Source organism: Urocampus carinirostris, chromosome 3, assembly GCF_059441175.1.
Source record: "Urocampus carinirostris isolate Australia breed hairy pipefish chromosome 3, RoL_Ucar_1.0, whole genome shotgun sequence".
NCBI classification, from domain to species: domain Eukaryota; kingdom Metazoa; phylum Chordata; class Actinopteri; order Syngnathiformes; family Syngnathidae; genus Urocampus; species Urocampus carinirostris.
Window position 1 is genome coordinate 57,079,205 of NC_142351.1, and position 10,541 is coordinate 57,089,745.

At 39.8% G+C, this 10,541-nt stretch overlaps 1 pseudogene across 1 annotated transcript; it reads right to left on the reverse strand.

The window, feature by feature from the left end:
* Nucleotides 1-1,583: 1,583 nt before the first annotated feature.
* On the reverse strand, nucleotides 1,584-5,752 carry LOC148370224 (leucine-rich repeat-containing protein 3 pseudogene; annotated as a pseudogene). The gene is made up of 2 exons (XR_015849905.1): nucleotides 5,630-5,752; nucleotides 1,584-4,115 (listed from the first exon to the last, which is right to left on the reverse strand). The product of XR_015849905.1 is annotated as a leucine-rich repeat-containing protein 3 pseudogene (transcript).
* Between the last annotated feature and the right edge of the window lie 4,789 nt (nucleotides 5,753-10,541).

A 10,541-nucleotide genomic window follows, 5' to 3' on the forward strand; every position in this document is an offset into this window, starting at 1 on the left:
GCTACCCAACAATGAAAAACAAATACGACACCAAACATGAACCACGCGGGGAATATACCAATTGACATGGCAGGGTAGCCAGCTAACGTGGCTAACCTGGAACAAACAAAACTGGAAGCTTTCGGCTACCCTGACACTAACTGGGAGCTATCTGGACAACATTATACCAACAGCGACACACTTAGCGAACAACACAAAGGCAAAGCCACAATCGCCTGGCAAGGACAAAAAAAACAAGGCACATTTTAGCAGTGGCTGGAAAACTTACACCACGCAGCCTTTGGAGATTGAAGAACATAACTCTAACAAAACAAGTCTCAGTAAACAAAAGTTCTAATGTCTTCAAGCAAAAAGAAGCAGTATGCAATCGCTGTTTACTACAATCGGTGTCTTTTTGTTAAGCGTCTTGTCTCCCTCCGGACAGCTCTAGAGGACACGAGCCAAATCTATCAACTTTGATGCAAAAAAATTTCAACTCCCCGGCAGGGGGATATTTTGAAATATGTCTGCATGATTGTGGAGAGGAACTCTACACGTTCTGTGCGTTTTGTGCCTAATTGGAAAAAAAGGTATTTTGTAATCCCTTTAAAGGTGGGGCTGGGGGCTAAATCATGGGGGATTACAGCATAAAATAAAAAAATTACTACAACAAATAAAAAAGTTACTACAACAGGCAAAGGATTAATGGACTTGATCAAAACCAAGCGGGGAATTTTTGTGTTTTACCGGCAGTGCATTGCCCGCCAACAACTTCAATGTCAATTCGAATTTGTGACAGCATTTCTCCAAAATCTGAACAGGCAATGCAAGTCATAACATCAGAAAACCCCCACTTTTTATTGATTTAATGATGACAGATAAAATAAGCGGGCGTTTGTTGAAATCAACAAAAAGTGTTTCTCATTAGTTCTAATGAGCCAACTTGAAGAGGTTGGCACTACTGCCGGTTGCAACTACAAGACTGATTACCTGATTGCACCAAATGGAGAGGGGGGAGACAAAGGAAGATACAAAAACAACACTTATATCATTGTGCACTTTGGAGGGATGGTCCAAGTATTACAAAATACACTTTAACTTTCTTACGCGAGAAGATGGGAGGATTGCCTCGTAGTCATTCGGGAGTCGTCTTCCTGCAATCGACTTTCCCGAAATGTTACAGGATAACGCAGCGTCTGCGCGTTTGTCTTTTTGACAGTTTTCAATATCGCTGAAGGTTATCACGTCCAGGTGACCATTCAGAACGAGTGCTTGTGCCGTCAGCTGTGAAACTAAGCGAGTTTGTGGGTGAATTTATAACACGTCGCTGATCTAACGATCGGAGGCATTACTTGTCATTGTCAGATGCTCAAGCGTAAACATTTGTTGTTAAATATTTCCAAGTCGAGTCAATGCAAAAATTACACCATCAATGATACAGTTTTACAAATATTTATTCACACGTTTTATATTGTCGTTCAAAGATAACCAGGACTTTTCAATTATGTATGATTCAATATTCTTAATGGTTTTGTCTACCTGTGAACATTTTATTTATGACTCACAAATAATGGATGTAGGAAAAAAAAAGGGGGGGGGGGGGACACTGGGTTAATGAAACATTACCTCCTGCAATTTCTTTATCGAAAACTTTGTCAGAACCAGAACAAATGGTAGACCCGATCGCGTAACGTTTCACACAAACGTTTATTGGCATATCGAGGAAACAAACACCAGCGATCCGGTGCTCACTGGACAGGGGGAGCAAGCAGCTCACGGGATCGGAGGGTGATCGGAATGCGGAAGTAGATTTGCCGGGGCTTGAGATCGGAGCGTGGTCAAATGGGCTAAATGGGTCGATAGCCGGAGTGGGAGATCAGAACGCGGTCGGTGATCAAAAACGGGTCAATAGCCGGGGACAAATGGAAAATCAAGAGCAGACAAGTAAAATACGGATGAAGACAGGACTGACGGAAGGCAGAGTCAAAGTGCTTGCCTTGCATATGCAGAGGTTCACTGACGGACTGACAAGGATTGACTGGAATATTGGGTATAAATAGGAGGGGAATCAATCAGACAACTAGCAGCTGACGCCAAACAAGCTGGCACACGTGAGTGCAATGAGTAATCATGACATACTTTCAAAAAATGAAACATTTTATAGAAGCAGAATTTGATTACCTTCTTTTTAACCTTCTTGAAACGCTCTGAGGCTTACACTACTTATTTCTAAAATTACCATTCTATCAGAAACTTTCATTTCTATTTTTGAAATTGTGAGCGATTGCCCCTTCTGAGCTAAAATTTTCTGCAGGTTCCTTCTTTTAATAGAGAAACATAAAACATTAAAAAAAACTTGAACACAACAATGATCCATCTTGTAAAGAATAGCGGAGTATATTTACAACAATAGATGTAACAACAAAAACAACAACAAAAAAATTAACAAAAACATAAAATATAATAAAAAATAATGAAACACAATAGGATTAAATACGATGAAATATAATAAAAGTGTCGTCGAACGACTGGGTACGTTGAGCCATTCTGAAAAAGTGGGGTTTTAGCCTGCATGCACAAGTAATCAGAAAATAAAGGGACTAAGCCAGCAATGCAACCAGAAAAATACCTTAATCAGATTATTTTTCACATTTCCATGGCTTTACATAATCAGAATACAAGTAATATTCCGTTTCCAGTTGAATTAAACGTACCAAGTGATCCAATAAGATAAAAATTAGCTTGTTTTGTTGTTTTTAGGTTAGGGTCTGAAAGTAATATTGTTATATTATCGCAAAGAGGAAGTTCTCTATCTTTAAAATATTATTTTTACTGAAATAACATATTACAAAGGTTTTCAAATCATAAACATTTCAATATGACATTTCTACCATTTATAACAGGACATTGGTCACATACCCACCAGAGACACACTATTGATTCAGACCATAAAGACAGTCAAGTAAAAAATTCTACAACGAAAAATGACAGTGCCTCTATTCAAAACTTAAATTTTAAAAAGTCAACCTGATTGATTTTCTTGGACAATAACAAAAGACATTCTTTGATTACTTATGGCACAAATTTGATTTTTTTTTTAGGCTACTCCTTATCGCAAACAACTTGCTGGCAATGCATCGTAAACTACAAATTTATCGCTCGCTGGTACGAGCCTCAAACTCATTCCCTGCTTGACTTTCATCTATATGCGTCAATGCACACTCATTTATATTCATAGGTGAATCATTTCTAAAACACACTGCTGGCTGTATCAAACTCCTTGCTAGCATGGGAGCTGCTCGGCAAGGACTTGAGGTACTCCATGTGTCTCTTGGCCTCTTCCTGGTTGTGTCTTATGTAGTAGATGATGTAAGCGGTTACCATGGAGAACCAGCAGAACATAGCCACAAACATGGCCACGTCTGTTGTCTTCTGATGAAAGTTGCAGAAGTTGATCCCGGCGTCCAGTACTTGAATGACCGGTTGGCCAACATACTCGTCTCGCTCTGATGTGAAGCAGCTCACCTCATTGATAGTCTCAGGATCCAGCCTTAGCTCCCTGAGCACTTCCTGAAGGGAGCACTCACAGTTCCAGGGGTTGTTTGACAAACGGACCCGAGCTTGCAGACCATCAAAGGTTTCCTTAGGCAAGATGCTGAGGTGGTTGTTGGACAGGTCCAATGACCTCAAACTTTCTGAGATTCCCCGGAAAGCGCCGACCTCCAAGATTTCGATGAGGTTGTGGGAAAGGTCCAGCTCCCTGAGTCTGTGGAGGTCGGAAAAGGCTTCCTTAGGGACGTGACTGATCTGGTTGGAGGAGAGCAGAAGAACCACCGTATCCTTGGGCAGATTAGAGGGAATGTTGTCCAAGTTCCGTGAAGTGCACTGCACTACGGCGCCGTTCCTTTCAGTGCAGTGGCATCTTTTAGGGCAGCCGCAAGCAACGGGGGTGATCATGGTCGAAAAGAGCCACAGCAGAACCAAGAAGTAAATATGGGAACAGGGTTTAATGGATTCCCGTGGAATTGTACCCATCTGTCCAGATATGTCTCCATCAGGACCATTCTCTGTCAACATCATCTGCCAAATAGGACTCCGAGGTTTTGCAGTGGCCCCTCCTCATCTTTAACCAATGGCTAGAGGGAAAAAGAAATTATTTTTTAAATGACAGCTATTTCTTCAGGTTTTTTAGGGTCTGATGAACGGGTTTTTGAACTGGGCACAGGTGTGTCCAATCACCAAACCTGCTCCCAATTATCCTGAACACTTTAAAGGACATATTGGTCAGAAATCTTTGTTGTGTCAATTTTTTTCAGTTTTTTTGCAATTGTCATCCTCATTGTCATTGTAATTCCCACCATTCCAGGTTTGAATGTGTTTATTTTTGGATTCTTTGTTTTTTAATTCTGTACATTTTTAATTTCCGGTTTTGATCGTTTTTTTGGTTGGACTTTGTAAGGTTTCGTTTTTGCTTCTGATTTCTTGTTTGGACATTTTGTTTGTTTTTTGCCCACTTCTTTGTTAATTTGTCCCTGGTTTTGCGAATAAACACCATTCTTATTTCGATCACCCCTGCCTCAGTTCCTACTTCCCCCACATGTGTCCATCGGCCCTTAAACCAAACAAGGACAATTTATAACAAGGGTGTAAAAACTAGTTAAGTTTGAGACTATCATAAAACAGCATCTTTACACATTATGGGATAATTCTAAAAAAAAAAAAAAAAAAAAAAAAAAAGCCACTTAAGGAAACAAATTGTAAAGTAGATGAGACAAACAGTGAAAGTTCTACATAAAAGGACAAGAAGTTTAAAGGCTAATTACATAGTGATGTGAGAAAAATTATTCGTTCATAGAATAAAAAGTGGTAAATAATAAGAAAAAAAAAGAAATCTCATACGGACGTGCCAATTCTTAGATCAGGGTAATTTGTATTTTTTTTACATAAAATGAGCCTCACCTGACATACAGTATCATCTGACATCTTGCTGCTACATATACCCCAAAAACTCATGCAAAAGGCTTGCCCTTTGTGCTTGGTAGTAACAAAAAGTGAAAGCCCCTGCAATACACAATGCAGCCACATCTAATGGTCAAACATTACACACTATACCTTTAAATGGAGCGTACTCTCAATAATTTAATTTACAACAAATCACTTATTAGTGCTGCGGCCATTATTTGGTGGATAAACAGACAAAAAAAAGGTTTGCTTCAAGGGGAATACTAACAGTACATCACTGTGATGTCTGAAGACATATTTCTTTTTAGTAATTTAAAAAAAAATCCTTAGAAATCCTTAGGAAATGTTTGACCAAAACACTGGTTTTGTCACTTTGAGTTTCCGTAATTGGTATTCTTTCTTATGCTTTTTAGCACTCGTTTTGAGTTGCACGACACTATACAGCACTGTCTACTGCTCACATTTTACATCCTGTTCTTTGAAATTTAATTTAAAAGTCAAAGTCATGGTGAAACTTAAAGTAACTCCCTTAAAGCCTGAAGAGTACAGACAAATAACACATTTTAAAAATCTATGAGAGATTTTACCTAAAATAATAACAAGCAAGAAGCTCATTCATTTAAGAATATTTCATATTCTTAGAAATGTTACCCATTGAGTGACAAAAAATATTATTATCATGAAATACCTGGACGTTCATTACACCGCCTGTTGGGATCTTGTTTAGCAGAATCGAAAAATCTTCTCTATCTGATGTCCTTAAGGTTCGATCCCAGGGAAAACGTGCACAAAGCAAGTGCTGCTGCCAAGATGCACAGTAAGAGTTTGCCGGCTGCAGTCGGTGCAGCACTGAGGCTGAGTGTGCGTCAGTGTGTGCGTTTTTGTGAGTGTTTGTGTGTCTGTTTAGAGTTCTAAGAAGTCTCACTCCATTATGCTCTCATGTGCAACACTGTCATTACATTTGCTAGACATTTTGCTCATTTTGGTCTTTATTACATTGTTTGGTAAAAAGATGTTTGTTTGCTTGCGGTGTTCATTTGCTTTCATAGTTTAAAATTCAACAAAGGCCTTTCTGAATTTGCATTGTAAATCTTCTCTTGGATTTATTCATGTAATTATACAGTATGTCCCAAAAGTGAGTACACCCCACACATTTCTGCAGATTTCATCAATATGTTTAATTGAACAACACTGAAGAAACATTACTTTGACACAAAGAAATGTAGTCTGTGTAAAGCTTATGTAGCAGAGTAAATTGATTTCCCCACTCAAAAACCTCCAAATAAAGCCACTAGTAGCTAAACCTTGGGTAACAAAAGAGAGTACATCCCAAATTAAAGTTCCCAAAGTTCAATATTTTGTGTGGCAACCATGATTTTTCAGAATCACTTTAATTCTCCTGGCCATGGATTTCAACAAAGCCTAACAAATTGCCACTGGGATGCTCTCCCACTCCTCCATCACAACATAACAGAGCTTCGAGATATATGAGATATTGTGCTTCTTCACCTTCCGCTTGAGGATGCCCCAAGGATGTTCTATTGGGTTTATATCTGGAGCTTGACCAGTCTATTGGTCATCTCAAAGGTATATTTGGGGGTCAATGTCTGGCTGGGACATTGCCTTGTGACCCAGTTTCTGGAGGGAGGGGATCATTCTCTGCTACAGTATTTCTAAGCACATTTTTGAGTTTGTGTTTCCTTTAATGAAATGCAACTCCCCAAATCCAGTTGCACGCGTGCAGCCCCAAACCATGACATTCCCAAAACCATGCTTAAATTTAAGCACAACACAAACATGTTTGTGCTCCTCGCCTGGTTGCCGCCACTTATGCGTCACACTATCTGATCCAGATAAATTACTCTTTGTCTCATCAGACCTGAGGATAGTTTTCCAGTAAGTCATGGCCTTTGTTCACATACTTCTTTTCATCGTGTCAAAACGATGTTTCTTCAGTAATGTTCTATTTAACATTATAATAAAATATCTGCAGAAATGTGAGGGATGTACTCACTTTTCTAACACACTGTATGATTGACGTGCATGGAACTGAGGAATCTATTTGTGCATTGCTAATTGCTTTCACACTACCCTTCATTGCACTGTTGTTACGAGGCACTATTTTATTGCACTGTTATAAAGCACATTTTCGAAGCACTACCTTGTAAGTATTTTGCCTATTTATCCTGATGTAGTAGATGATGTATCCTTTTTATCTGTTTTTTTTTCCTGAAAGTGGGGGTCGCAAACTCAATTTATCTGGGGGCCGCCAGAGCTAGGGTCTGGGCAAGCTCGGGGAGAACATGCAAACTCCGCACAGGAAGGCTGGTAGCTGGCTTCGAACCCATGACCTCAAAACTGTACCGCGGATGCGCTAACCACTAATCTGCCGTGCTGCTGAAAGTAAATCAATCAATCAGTAATATATGTATCCATAATCAGCTAGCGCTGCACCTAAAGGGACTTTGTGTATTATTCAATGCCTCCTGGTGGTAAAACATATGATATTCATTAAAAAAAATGAATATTGATTTAAGTAATTAGCAAAAACATGAAATATTATATTTATTTGCTTAGTTTTTAAAAAATACTAACAGTTTGAGAAATTTCTATTTATTTTACATAACATAAGCTTCACCTAGAGGGAGATGACATAATTGTCTGTTATCTTGCTGCTACATGTACCCCAAAATACAAAAAAATGGCAAAGGCTTAGTCAAAAAAAATTGAAGAAAATTTTCTTTTTTGGTCACTTTGAATCACATTAATTTTTCATTCTTACTTATGATTTTTAGCAGTCGTTTTGGTTGCACGACAGAATCGTACAACATCTAGTGGTCAAATAATACACACTCCTTTTAACTTTCTTATTAAGACAAGGGCCTCAAACTATCAACTATCAAAAGCTTCTGGACATACCAGATGTTCTGCAACCTTGTGGTTTTACCCTAGACGCTCTTTGGCTTCTGGCCTCAGGGGAAAAGGGCATGATTGCCAGCAGTCCTTACCTCTGCTTCTGTCATGATTTGCCAATTCCCCTCACCTGCGCTCACTCGTTCAGCTCCAGCTGCCACTCGTTCCCTAATTAGTCACTCTCCTATTTGAGCACGTCATTCTCGTTCACTCCTTGTCAGTCCATCAGCGAACTTCAGCACATGCAAGGCAAGCACTTTTGACTCTGGCTCCCGTTTTGATCCTGACCTGTTTCCTGTATCCATTCTTCTGTCCCAGCCACCCGTATCCCGCCCGAATCTGTTTCCTGTATCGATCCCCAATCCCAGCTCCGTTCTCCTGTCCCGGCAACCCGTATCCAGTCTGAATCTTTTTCCTGTATTAATCCCCGATCCAAGCTCCGTTCTCCTGTCCCGGCTACCCGTATCCTGCCTGAATCTGTTTCCTGTATCGAACCCCAATACAAGCTCCATTTTCTTGTCCCAGCGATAGGGGGATGGCAGTCCGAAGTCAAAGTCAGAAGTTCGAACGTTTGTTTGACGATTTGTACACAACATGTGCAGCAGGACGAGTCAGTGGACGACGCAGAATAGACTACAAAAGAAAAAGCTCAGGTTTGTAATTCCAAGCTAGTAATGATCAGAATTTCATCTTAATAATAAAAACCTCATTCTGGCGGCCAACATCATCTTGAGTGCTAGTCAAAATAAAATTGGGGACGAGCCAGAACGCCCCGTGTTGTGTTGTGTTGAGCTGGTTAGAGTGGTGCATATATTGTTACGAATGTATATGACTTTGTGCATGTGTGTGTATGTGTGTGCATATATGCGTGTTCGCGCATGTGTTATTGTGTGGGTGGCAAGGGTGGCGTGCGTTAGATCACATCCGCCATTTTATGTGAGTAAATGGAAGAAAATGACTACGTGAGAGGGTAAACTTGCTTTTCATACCTTCAATGTTGTCATTTTTGTCTTTAAGTAGGCTCATTTATGAAATGCGATAAAAGGCTGAATTTTACATAGTTTTATTTTTTTTTGTTCCAGGATAAAGTACGGCCTTGGTTAGTGTTGGCAATATAGTGTGGAATATCTAAAATATGGATTTATTGCAGCTACACACAACAACAGTAACCAATGTTTCTACTGTGTTATAGAGTGTTTTCAAATGAAGCTATGAGACCTTCAACGCTTTTGGAACATTTGAAGAAAATGCACTCCGATAAAGCAGACAAAAACTTGGCATATTATCAGTCACTCCAAGACAACATCAGTAATTTGTGTCGTTGATGATTTTTTCAAAGGGAAAGACATCCCACTTTCTAACATTCTTGCTTGTGCAACATATGGATGGGGCACTATCAATGGTAGGCGGTCATTGTGGCTTCATTAGTTTCTTGAAAAAAGCTGTACCTGGACTACTTACAGTGCACTGTGTAATCCACAGGCAGCATCTGGTCGCAAAAAACCCGAGTGGTAAACTACACAAATCAATGAGTACTGTTATCATAGCAATAAATAAAATCAGGGCACATGCCTTCAATTCCTGACTGTTTGGACAGTTGTAAACTGATAATGATGAAGTGTTTGAACGTTTAGTGTTGAACACAGAAGTTATATGGCTGTCAAAGGGAAACTGTTGTTTAATTTAATTAAGTTAACTTGCAGCTGCAAGGAAATGAGGCTAACCCAATTAAAGTCAAATCAGCTATCTCCACCTTCCTGGCCAATTTAGAGTTTTTTAAATCAAACATAACTCGCCATGCACTCCACCAGTTCCCAAGCCTCTCTGAATTGTGTAAGGAAAAGGGCATACCAGACAATGACCTTCAAATGTATTGTACACACCTGGATGAACTGCACTGAGACATTTCTGAGAGATTTGAGGACATTTTATTGCTTGAAGTACCAGACTGAGTGATCAATCCATTCCTAAATGTCGATGGTGAAGAAACTGGAGTGGCAGAGGAAGAACTGATTTCAATTCAAAATGACATTGAGCTAAGGTCAAAGTTCAAAAAGACATCAAAATTTTGGTTACAAAAAAATCTCTGACAGCTATCAAGTGCTGTGGAACAAGGTCAAGATCTACTTGATTGCCAGCCCAACATCATATTTAGTAGAACAGGGCTAGTAGAATGTTAGGGGGCGCTATGAATTCACTGGGGAGCCAAGGGGGGTTCAGCATGCAAAAGGTTGGGAACCATTGGTTTAATTGAACATTGGTTAATTTAAGAACCCACAAGGGTTTTCAGCCTTTTAATTCCAATCATTAAAGATCTAAATCAGCTGATCATCACGCCCATGCTCACAAAGACCTTTTGAAGGTAGTCCAAGCCCGTCGTTATCAGCGCCTGGATGCAGCCCAAGTGTCTGTATGATGAAATGGTGGCCGTGTACAGAGTTCAGCCAAGGAATTTTGCTGAAAGGCAAAATGATTGATTATATTGACGACTGAAGCATTTTACTGTGTATGAGTTTGCTTTATCCTTCAGCCTTTTGACACTAGCCCAAGTGTCAAAGAATACTAATAAATGTCACGGGAGCCCAATGGCAGTTTTGTCTCCCTACCGGATAATCAGTCTTGCGGATTCCCTTGGCAGACAGTGAGCCGCTCAGAACCCGCCAAGGCGTTTGTTTCGCATCCTTACT